The 12,192-nt window shown below is 42.0% G+C and overlaps 1 protein-coding gene across 1 annotated transcript in view; it reads right to left on the bottom strand.

Annotated features, from left to right (window-relative positions):
• SMIM14 (small integral membrane protein 14) overlaps positions 1-11,100 on the bottom strand; it is a 65,825-nt gene extending 54,725 nt beyond the window's left edge. Inside the window, exon 1 of the mRNA XM_050948112.1 lies at positions 10,912-11,100. The gene's annotated coding sequence lies outside the window, so the exon portion shown is untranslated. The remainder of the gene's footprint in view (positions 1-10,911) is intronic.
• Between the last annotated feature and the right edge of the window lie 1,092 nt (positions 11,101-12,192).

The following is a 12,192-nucleotide window of genomic DNA, read 5'->3' as shown; positions in this document are numbered from 1 at the left end:
TGTGGAGAGAGAGAATATTTCAGTCTCCAAGGCGAACAGTTTAGCATCTTTCATTAGCATCGAATTCACAGAGGAAACTAAGTAAGAACCACTTTTATATTTAAAATTTATTTACTTATTCACATGGAGGTGGCTTATTTCTTGTGGTCAAAATAGTTGAAAAGGAGCAAATTAGCCAGATCCAGTCATGGTTCAGAAAGAAATCTAAACATTTTAAAGAACCTTTGATATAGAATTATTTGCAAAAATCCAACTGTCAGCAGCTGGTCACCCTTCTGTTAAAAAGATGAATTCTTCTGTAAGAAATATCTCTTGATATAAAAGCTAATTAATGAAAGATGTCAATTGACTAGAACACTGTGCAAGGATAATATCCTCCTGCTGTTAGATAAATGTTTCAGCTTCACTTCAACAATTATTTCTAAAGTAGGAGACTGTGATAGAGTTCTAAGGACACTGATTTTATTTCTATTATATCAAATGACTAAAAGAGATTTAATCATTTTGCCTGACGGATGTAAAGACAGTACAGGGAGCTGTTCACTGTAAAGTTATTGACCTATTCTGTTCTGATTGGCTTAGAGAACAAACGTGGGGCCAAATTTTGCAGTCGTCATTTAGACGAGAAATCCCATGGAATTTAATGCCTAAGGGTATGTCTTCACTAGCAATGTTGAAGCACTGCCGCGGCAGCGCTTTAATGTGGCTGTGTCATAAACAGATGGTTAAGGGTTAATGTCTCTTTTACCTGTAAAGGGTTAAGAAGCTTAGTAAACCTGGCTGAGACCTGACCAGAGGACCAATATGGGGACAAGATACTTTCAAATCTTGGCGGAGGGAAGTCTTTCTGCTTTTTGTGTTGTTGTTGTTCGCTCTTGGGACTAAGAGGGACGGGACATCATTCCAGGCTTTTCCAATCTTTCTGGATCAGTCTTTCATGTTTCAGAATTGTAAGTAATAGCCAGGCAAGGCGGATTAGTCTTATGTTTGTTTTCTCAACTTGTAAAGATTTCTTTTGCTGGAAGGATTTTTACCTCTGTTTGCTGTAACTTTGAATCTAAGGCTAGGGGAATGGGGGTCCCTATGAATATATGAGTATATGAATCTGAGTACCCTGTAAAGCATTCTCCATCCTGATTTTACAGAAATAATTTTTACCTTTTTTTTTCTTTAAATTAAAAGCTCTCTTCTCAAGAACCTGATTGATTTTTCCTTGTTTTAAGATCCAAGGGATTGGGTCTGAACTCACCAGGGATTGGTGGGGGGAAAAGAGGGGGGATGGTTAATTCCTCCTTGTTTTAAGATCCAAGGAGTTTGGATCTGTGTGAAGCCTCTCAAGGCAACCCAGGGAGGGGAAAGTCTGGGGGGGAAAAGGAGGGGGATGGTTAATTTCTCCTTGTTTTAAGATCCAAGGGGTTTTGAATCTGTGTTCCCCAGGGAAGGTTTTGGGGGAACAGAAAAAGTGTGCCAGACACTAAATTCTGGCTGGTGGCAGTGTACCAAATTTAAGCCAGTAATTAAGCTTAAAAGTGTTCATGCAGGTCCCCACTTTTTGTACTCTAAAGTTCAAAGTGGAGAAAAAACCTTAACAGGCTGTGTAGTCTGCTCTGGTCACAATTATTAGCTCCACTGCCTGGGGTCAGGTAGACCAGAAGCCATGCCTTTAGAACTCCTGCAAATTTGGGAAATTCCTGGTTATCCAATTTGGTGATCACACCTCTGTCTGCTCTCTGCTGTTTTGTGCAACTGCAAAGCTAACCATGTTGGCTACACGTGCCAAACGCACTCCTGCCTTGAGCAGATTGGCGATATTGGATCTCCTGGACCTGTGGGAATAAGAGGCTGTGTAGGCAAAGCTCCAAACCAGCTGCAGAAACTTCAGCATCTATGAGCAGATCCCAGGCCCCTTAAATCGCCGACGAGCCCCAGCGGCTCCTGGCTGCCACCACTACCTCAGGGCTCAAGCAGAGATTTAAAGGGCCCAGGGCTCCGCTATGGTAGCAGCGACTGGAAGCCCCGGGCCCTTTAAATCATCGCCAGAACCCTGCTGCCGCTACCCCAGGGCTCCGGCAGTGGGGCGCAGGCGGTAATTTAAAGGGCCTGGGGCTCCCTGCAGTGGTATTTTTTAAGTTTATCTCAGTATTTTTTTGGAGTTGCTAAGTGAATAAAATGCTTCGTCTTTACTAGTTTACACAACAAGATGTAGAATGACTGCTGGCAGTGAAAGTAGTGCTTTTGTACACTCAACCCTCAGATCAGTGCCAAACACTGTAGTCGTCAAAAATGTACAGCAATCCTCCCACAGTAACAGGTGCACTGTCACTGATACATGTACAGATGTGCAAGCACCACACAATTCCTAAAGATCCCCAAAGAACCACCCCAGGTTGAGCAGAGTAAACCATAGCACGTTACTATGGCTTGCTGTTAAAGTGCTCATTCAAGCCTCTAAGACACACAGATCCTCATTGAGCTTGTCTGATTTAACGGTTAGACACAGGGGCTAACATTGAATAGCTGCTCCACCTCCGCTCTCCACCCTATTACAAGTTTTCCCCCTTTGCTTCACAAATACTATGCAGGACACAACAGACAGCTATAACCATTGGGATATTTTTTGCACTGAGGTCCAATCTGCTGAGTAAATAACACCAGTGCCCTTTCAATCTACAAAAGGGCATTCAACTGTCATTCTGCACTTACTGAGCCTGTAGTTGAATCTTTCCTTGCTGCTATTGATGTGGCCAGTGTATGGCTTCATGAGCTAGGGAAGTAAGGGGTTGGCTGGGTCCCCCAAGATCACTGTTGGCATTTCAACATGTTCAATGGTAATCCAGCAGTTAGGAAATAAGATTCTGCTTGTAGCTTTCTGAATAGTCCTGTGTTCTTAAAGATGTGAGCAGCATGCACTTTCCTTGACCAGTCAATATTGACATCAGTGAAGCGTCCCCAGTGATACACCAGCTCTTGCATAACCGTGGAAAAGTAGCCCTTTCTGTTGATATAGCTTGTGTGGGAAGGTGGTCTGGGGCCAAAATGAGGATACGTGCGCTGTCTCTCTCTCAACTGCATTTTGGTAACCTTATAGTTGCAAAGCCATTGATGATGTCCTGCACATTACCAAGAGTCACAGTCCTGCATAGCAGCAGACGATTAATGGCCCTGCACGCTTCCATGACAGTCCCCACGTGTATTTTCCCACTCCAAACTTCCCACTGATAGGTAACAATTCAATGTTGGAAATTCCATATGTGATCACTACTTACTCTTCCAGTGTCAGTGCAGCTCTCAGTTTGGTGTCCCTGTGTTGAATGGCTGGGATGAGCTTGGCACACAGATCCAGGAAAGTGGCCTTGTGCATGTGAAAGTTCTTCAGCCACTGCCTGTCACCCCAAACCTGCATTATGATTTGATCCAGTCAGTGCTTGTTTGTCAGGCCCAGAAGTGGTGCCCCACCTTCTGCAGCAAATCCGTGAATGATACCAACAACCCTGAATTGGTTTTTGCTATGTTCCACAACAAACTGACCATCAGGAAGAGAAGTGGGTTTTTTACCCATGAAAGCTTATGCCTGAATAAATCTGTTAGTCTTTAAGGTGCCACCAGATTCCTCATTGTTTTTTGTGGATACAGACTAACACGGCTACCCTGCTGATATTTGTGACCATCAGGAAATTGTCATGTTCCCTGTGTTTCTTCTTGAGGCTCTGCTTGCAATAGTCATGACAATAGTGCAGAGCTGTGCAGGCTCCATGCTTCTGTCATAGATGCAGACAGTGATAAGTCCTGAGCAGGTTCATGCGAAAGTCAAAATAGTGTGAAAATTATGGGATAGAGATGACATTATGGGATGGAGAACACTGTCTTATGGGAAGTTGACCCCTTGCTCTGAGTCATCACTGTGTGAGTTGTTTCTGCCTCACCATGTGTTGCCAAAACTACCCAAAAGACATTGTGCTCAACGGTAGCGGGTTGCAACTGAAATACTTACCCATGGTGCACTTCACTGTGCATTGACACAAACACTCCTAGTGAATACAAGTTTTGCTGAAGTCAGGAGCCAAAGTAGCCATGTGCACAAGTGATATACTAACTGCGGTGGCAGTAGGCCAACATAATTTTTGTCTGCAGAACTTTGTAGTGCAGACATGGCCTATGGGTAAAATTTTCAAAAATGCCTACATGATTTAGGAGCCTCAGTTCTATTTTCAAAGGAGATTTAGGCACTAAGGAGCTTAAGTGTCATTTTGAAATTTTTACCTTATATCTAGTTTGCTCAAAGAACCAAGTGAAAAATACAGAAAACTATACAAATGCCATTATTTACTCCTCCACTGAATAAATAAGTTTTGAAATAAATAAAAAAAGTTTTCCTATTGTCTTGAATCAGCAACTCCAGATTCTGTAGTTCTAATGCCCTAAACAAATATGCTATACAGCCTGCTAATAGAGAGATTTGTTCAATACTTGAACAATTATCTAGGTTAATAAAATACATAATAAATCCTCTAAACTGTGCAAACACACTGAATCGTTAGCCCCACTCCAGTGCCGTACAAGCACACAAGTATGCTGAAATTCTCTGGAATATTTTGATCTTTTTTTTTCCTCCAGAGAAAAAAGGATGTCAAGGAAGAGGAAGTAGTAAAACAAAAGTGTAAGATGTGACTTAAAGATAAAAGGATGAATGTGAATTAATGTGTGTGATGCAAATAAATAATTAGCAAATCAAAGGTGCCAGCCTAAGAGTAATAACTGTGATCTTCCATGGCCTAAGAATGTGTAGCACAGAGATAACCGGATGACCCTGCAGATCACCCAAGTGCCCCCCCCCCGGCCCCCAGGGCTGAAGACTCCGAAGAACAAGATAACACTCAACCATCAGGGATGTGCCACCTCCTGATTGATAATCACTTCAAACAAACATCAGCATGATGAAGCTATTCCCATAGACTTGTACAAGGACAAAATCCTATAAGAGCAGAACCAAAACCTCAGGGAATTCGAGTCTGGTTATGCAACCACCCTCCAGGAGCATCGGATGCACATCTGAGAAGGACTCGGCTCCACCCTTGTGTGCAGGCTACCTGGCCAGTACTCTGGCACGAGCAACCTCTAGGCTGGTAACTATAACAACTCTGCAGAACTTCTAATGAATGAGTGTGTGAATGAATAAGGAATGGTAGTGAAATAATATTGAATTGCATATCCTGATTTCTTGCTCTCTCTCTGTATTTAAAATAAACCTGGCATTTTGCCTCATCTCTCTTATAAGATCCTGTTGGTATTATTTTATCAGTGTAACAGTTGCCTAATTTCATATTTAGGCATCTAAATAAGTTGCCTGAATATTAAGGGTGCTGAGCGAACGCCAACAATTATAATAGACTTCCATTGGGTAAGTAGGGCCTATTCATGTGAGTAAGGTTTGGCAGGTACAAGGATTCATGTTTTATTTAGGTTTTACTATTTAAACAGCTAACTGCTGTCTTTAGATATATCACATCTTCATATGACTGGATTGCTCTTTTTCTAATTAGGCTTTCTAATATGAAATGCAGAGATCAAATATTTCAAGTTTTCTAAAAATACTGTCCTACTAAAAATAAAGCTTTTATGACAGACCAATAAGAAATATACAAATTGACTTAGTGGATTATACCAAAAAGACTGTGTTTGTGCCAGAGAGGTCACCAGATGTTTGAGAATAGTCAGTGGAAATTAATGGAGTTAAACCAGCTTATATCAAGACAGAAATTGGCCCTATATCTTTAAACGGATGCTTTATTCTTTTCTAGCATGGATTTTTCTTTAAGATGTTAAATGCTTTGGATCAGACAATTGTGTCAGCTGTAGTAAGAATTAAACTGTATTTACTCTGATGCAAGACAGTCAGAAGTTTTAATGAGTGTACATCTGTTGCAGCCCCAGAATCAAGACTGGACTCAGTACCAAGTTCATCCCTGGTGTAACTCCATTTACTTCAGAGTTATATTAATGTGTCTCACTACCTTTAAAACATAAGGTAGCTATTTTAACTGAAGTCTGTGCAGCATCCATGCAAATTTATAACACCCTAATTGTCTTGCTCAGGAACAACATTTGGAGGGGAAGCTGTGCGAGGATCTCTTAACTCACATGAAAGGCAAGATCATTAACCTCCAGAGCACCACTCTCTTTTGTCCCAGGTAACCCCTCTGTACTGCTAAGGATCCTGAATGAATGGGTACGGTATAGACAGGGGATTCACAAAACAGATTTTCTGGTGGCCTCAAAGTGCGGCCACCAACTCTTGCTGGTGGCCAGTATGACAATTTTTCAAAAAAACAAAACAAAACTTAATTAGCTTTAGGAAAAACAAACAAATATGCACATATACCTGTCCAAATCATTGTAATTTATGTAGAGGTTTGTTTTTTTTTGCAGACTCAGTAACAACAACAATGTACAGCTGCCTCTATTCTTTACTGGACCTAAACAGATTAGAAACATAAATAAGGTGTTTTGCATGTTCCTGTCTTTTTTGTTGTTGTTCCTTTTGCTTTTTGGTTTGTGCTTGTTTTTTAATAGACTTGCTAGCTAGTAAGTCTGCTTCCATGAAAAGTGATATTTGTATGTTAATATCACTTTTCACAGCAGCAGACTTGTTAGCTAGCTGGGAGGAAGTGAAAAGTAATATTAACATATAAATATCACTTTTCACAGCAGACTTACTCAGCCCTGGCAAGCTGGGGGACAAATTACGCCTTGGATTGGGAGGTGGGTAGGGAGGCATTGGTGGCCAGGGGTGATGGGTCATGGGCCAGGGGAGGCAGTGGGGGCCAGAGGCGATTGGGGGAGGAGGGGAGAGGGTGAGCCTGAAGCTGGGGTGGGTAAGCCTGCCACTACATGGCCAAAGCTTGCTGCCTGCCACCCCAGGGCTGAAGCCAGAAGCCTGAGCCCCACTGCCCATGGGAAGGTGAACTGACACCAGCTATCTGCTCCTCTGGTGTTTGTGGCTGCAGACAGGGCAGGTCCCAACCTGTACTTGCAGATTCAGTCACCACCAGGTGGCTGTGGCCACAAGAAAAGCCTCTGGTGGCTGCATGTGACCATGGTGGCCTCATTTGAGAAATGCTAGTATAGAAGGACCAGGGCACAAAACATAAACCTGCCCTCTACCTCTATCAAATCCCATGGGGAATTCACTAAGGAGTTAATACAAGCTGAGGCTGTATAAGCTCCTGAGTGTGGATCCCTTACACCAGGGGTAGCCAATAGGCAGCTCACAGGGCAAATCCAGACCACCAGTTACTTTTGAATGGACTCCAAAGTCTTTTTTTTTTTTTTTTTTTTAACTTGTTATTGCCATTATTTTCTCTGGAGTCTGGACCTTGACCAAGAAATTTGGACCTCAGCAAAAACTAATTGATTACCCCTGCCTTACATTATGAGGAACCCCTTCCAGGGAAATTTCATGAAGCAGCTGCCAATGAAGGGAACCTAGACACTAGAGGTTGAAGGGAGCCATGCTGCTGAAGTTAATCCAATTCTTACTTGAAAAGGGACTGGAGGAATTGACTCTACGAGCCAGATCCTGCAAGGTACTGAGTACCCTCAACTACTATTTGACAGCATTCAAGACCTCCCAAGAGACATACAGTACCTTACAAAATTGGGTTCTATATTAACAACTAGAATGCAGGAACTGTCCATGAAAGCAAAAAAAGCTTTATAAAGAAAATATTAAGAAATGCAATATGCAGACTACAAAGTTTGAATGAAATGCATTCTTTGGTTTATCTGAGAGTTAAGTGTATGCAAATCATGTTCAGTTTGCTCTGATTTGCTCTAGAATGTGGATTGAAGATATATTTGGGATATACATTTCTCCATGTATAGTCTGTTAAAATATTTTTTGCATTTACTGTTAAGAACTATTAGATCAATGTAAAAAACACAGAAATAAGATTGTGATATTTTGTATTGCCAAACGAATATCAGTGTCCTCCATCAAATTCAGTCACATTCAGAGATATGGTCACGCCACTTCTTCTATTCCGGTTTGAGGCTCTACTGAGACTCTCAATGTACAAAATTAGTGATTGATTCTGCTGCCATGGACTTCAGCAGGAGCAAGACTGGGCATTTAAGGAGGTAGTTTAGTACCTAAAATATCAGCTATAATATACTCTGAAGCATGACTATCAGGTTTTTTTTATGACAAGTCAGTTATGCAAATAAATCCCACACATCAGTACTTCTCAAGTCTAAATATATGAAAGGAGGAAATGAGAAATCACCAAACAAGAAGTGAAAAGATAACTTTCTCCAAACTTAGAACTCCACCTTATAAAGACATACCTTACCTCTCCAGTTATAAAATGATGAATAAATCCTAAACTGCACTGCATAATTCCATTTATGCTGACAACATCTTTAATAATGATGTATGCCATCAGTAATTCTTATGATGATTTTTGTTCAGATTCAGGATCTAATACCTGTCCCAGCACATAGAGCAAATTACTGGGCTGTGTGTTGGAACTCAGAGGAGATAAAGATGGGACAGGTGTTCTAAAACCATGGTGATGAGTGCAGTATAAGAAACTAGATAGAAATAAATATAATTAACATTATTATATGTGAATCAACAATAGGAGAAATTAGCCACTTAGGCCACAGAAAAACACTACAGCCACTCAGTGGCTGCTACTGCAATCTCAAATCTGTGGTAGGGTTTTGTCATTCATGCTCCAAGAGAGGGCCAAAGAATGACCAGCGGATCTGTGAAGTGCACTAGCAATTAAGCAAAGCTGATCTGATCTGTTAGGAGACCAATAACAATTCTAGTATATACTACTTTGCAATTCTATAGCACCTTTCATACAAGGATCTTCAATCTCCTCAGAAATATCAATTGATCCACACACCACCACTTTGAAGTGGGCAAGAATTGTTATTCCCATATATTGCCTAAGGAGAAAATAAAAACCAAAGCCATTAACTGACTTTCCCAAGTCAGCAGTGCCATTCCTTCCGGTGCCAATCAGGATTAAACTCATTGCCCTAACCTCTAACCATTAAAATATAAACACTCTCTCCATTGTCATTCGCTTTCACTATTCAGACCACATTATTAAGATTGTCATGAATATACAAGGTCAAACTTTAAATTGATTGTCAGTAATAATAATAAGTAGGCAGATTTCTTGAACCTGAATAGGTCAGAAGAATATAGAGAATTCACGGGATTATCTAGGATTTATTTCCTGTAACTGTATGTAACAAGGAATCAAAATTAGTTTTTTTTATTTTGAGGTCTTTCAAATGACATCTGCTTTTGGGAAGCACTGTTTATAGAAAAGACCAAGGTCAGTAAGGCCCCATTCTGGAAAAGAGCTCTTAGAAGGGGGCAACCCACCAGTGCTTGTTCCTCCTTGCAAGACTGGGACCTTCATCAGTGATCACAACATGCATTAAAGACAATATTTTAAAAAATGGCTGCTAATGTTCAATAACTCAAATTAAATATCCAAAATCTGAGGCACTTAAAATCTGAGGCACAGAATCAAATCTAGACAGGGGTGCCCGAGGGAGGGGGAGCAAGTGGGGCAATTTGCCCTAGGTCCTGGGCCCCACAGGGGCCCCGCAAGCCCTGGCCCGGCAGCGGTTTGAGTCTTTGGCGGCATTTCGGTGGTGGGGGGCCCTTCAGTGCTGCCAAAAACACAGTGCGACTGAAAGGCCCCCCACCACCGAAATGCCGCCGAAGACCAGGACCGTCGCCAGGTGAGTACAAGCGCTGCAGCTCCCCCGCTTTGCCCCAGGTCCCCTGAATCTTCTGGGCACCCTGAATCTAGAGAGGTACTGAGCACCTACTAAGCCCTCAGAACTCCTACTGAAGTCACTGGGTGAGTTTCAGGTCAGCACCTTTCTAAGAATTTGACCTCATAATGGTTATGAATATACAAATAATCCTATATGGTACCCATGCATTCTGAAATAGGTTCCTACTTTAGTATAATATTCTATAAACATATGCCACTATAGGACTGTGAATAATCACTGAGCAGAATCAAATATTCCAAACACCTATACAAACTGATTGATAATATAACACTATATCTTTTTGCCAATATGGCTTGCAAAATATAGTCTAATTTCTCCCACTTAGTAATGTGTGCTCTTTCAGAAAGTATAATAGCTCATACCTACGTACTGTGGTCTGTCTGTCCACCAACAACTTATTTAAAAAAAAAAAAAACAAACCCAAAATTTCACTAGTTACACTGCCAAAGAGTGAATACAAAACTGATTTAGCTAACAAACGTTATTTGAACCCAGACTGTGTCATGCACTGCCTGAGAGATGTTAACAACTTTGCATGTCAAAAAAAAATTACATTACATTTCCAAATATAATGTGTAGACGTTTCACTAGGTTTTTCTTCCTCAAAAAACCAAGATCTCTCAGTTAGCAGTGCATCTTTTCTTGACACCTATAGATGTCTGTGTAAGAGAAGTCAAGAGATTTTTTTGTACTTTAGCAGGCTTTAAATCACAGATCAAATTTGAAGGAGAGCTCACAAAGCCTCACCGGATCCAACTAACCCATGGCCTTGGGGTCAGTGCAACGTTGCTGTTGTAAGTGCAGTGTTGTTATTGTCCAGTCTAGTTTTCAGCGGCTCCAGCGTTGGGGCTTTTACTCCTTCCCCTGAAAGGCTTTTCCAGTCTCTCAGATCTCAGAGTAAATAGGGGTTGAAGGGAGGGGTTCCTCTGAAACTTTTTTGATAGAATCTGGCTCTGCACAGCAACCCAGCTGGAAGGGGCAGTCTCCCTGCGCCCCTCTCCCCTCGTCCCCCCCAAAACCCTACCGTGAATGTGGAAACAGATCAAACCTGCAGACGCGGTGCAGGGGGAGGCAGACACTCACCTAGCCCTAGAGTCTGGTGCTGTGTCTACTGCCGCTGCCGCCTTCTCGCTCCGGCTCCTCGACCAGCAGAAGCAGCCGCGGCTCAGCCCCAGGAACCTTTCCCCTTCTGTTTTGATTCGATTGACCACGTCAGTCTAGACCACGAGACCCGGATCTGCCGGCTCAGAGCTGGGAAGAGCTTTCCCGGCCTCCCTCTCTTTGCTCTCACGTCTAACTGGGCGGTGCGAAGCGCCTGGCACTGCCCACTGATTGCGGACGGGGGGTGTCCCCAGCATGCAGGCAAAGCCAGGATGCAGCGGCGCCAGATATAGCGTCCTTCACTGGTCCGGGGCTCGTGTCTCAGGCCATTGTGAGACCAGGGAGATTTCCACACGCACAAACAGACGGCTGGTGAGTGGGGCTATGAAGGTCTTATTTAAAACACACAGCTGGATCTTCTGAGAGGTACTAAACGACAATAGGGTAAGAAATCCCCCCACCCCAATCATTTAATTCACCACAAGTGACACACAGCACCTAATCGTATTTACATTGCCAAAAACTGCCTACACCAATAATCTGAAATCATGGATTGTGAATGTTACCTGCCCAGTGTCAGGCATACCATGTAACATTTTTATATATGACCTATCAAAGTGCCATATATATATATATATATATATGTGTAATCCCAATTTAAATTTAACTGACCAATTAAACTGGGTTTATGGCTTATAGAATCATAGAACTGGAAGGGACCTCGAGAGATCATATAGTCCAGTCCTCTGCACTCAAGGCAGGACTAAGTATTATTAAGACCATCCCTGACAGGTGTTTGTCCAACCTGCTCTTAAAAATCCCCAATGATGAAGATTCCACAACCTCCCTAGGCAGTTTATTCTACTGCTTAATTACTCTGACAGGAAGTTTTTCCTAATATCCAACCTAAACTGCCCTTGCTGTAATTTAAGCTCAGTGCTTCTTGTCCTATCCTCAGAGATTAAGAAGAACAATTTTTCTCCCTCCTCTTTGTATCAACCTTTTATGTACTTGAAAATTGTTATGGTCCCCTCTCAGTCTTCTCTTCTCCAGACTAAACAAACCCAATTTCTTCAATCTTCCCTCATAGATCATGTTTTCTACACCTTAATAATTTTTGTTGCTCTTCTATGGACTTTCTCCAATTTGTCCACATCTTTCCTGAAATGTGGCATCCAGAACTAGTGATAGTACTCCAGTTGAGGCCTAATCAGCGCGGAGTAGAGCGGAAGAATTACTTCTTGTGTCTTGCTTACGATACTC

The sequence above is a fragment of the Gopherus flavomarginatus genome, chromosome 3 (genome assembly GCF_025201925.1).
Source record: "Gopherus flavomarginatus isolate rGopFla2 chromosome 3, rGopFla2.mat.asm, whole genome shotgun sequence".
In the NCBI taxonomy this organism is placed as follows: domain Eukaryota; kingdom Metazoa; phylum Chordata; order Testudines; family Testudinidae; genus Gopherus; species Gopherus flavomarginatus.
This window is presented reverse-complemented; position numbering and strand designations above follow the sequence as displayed.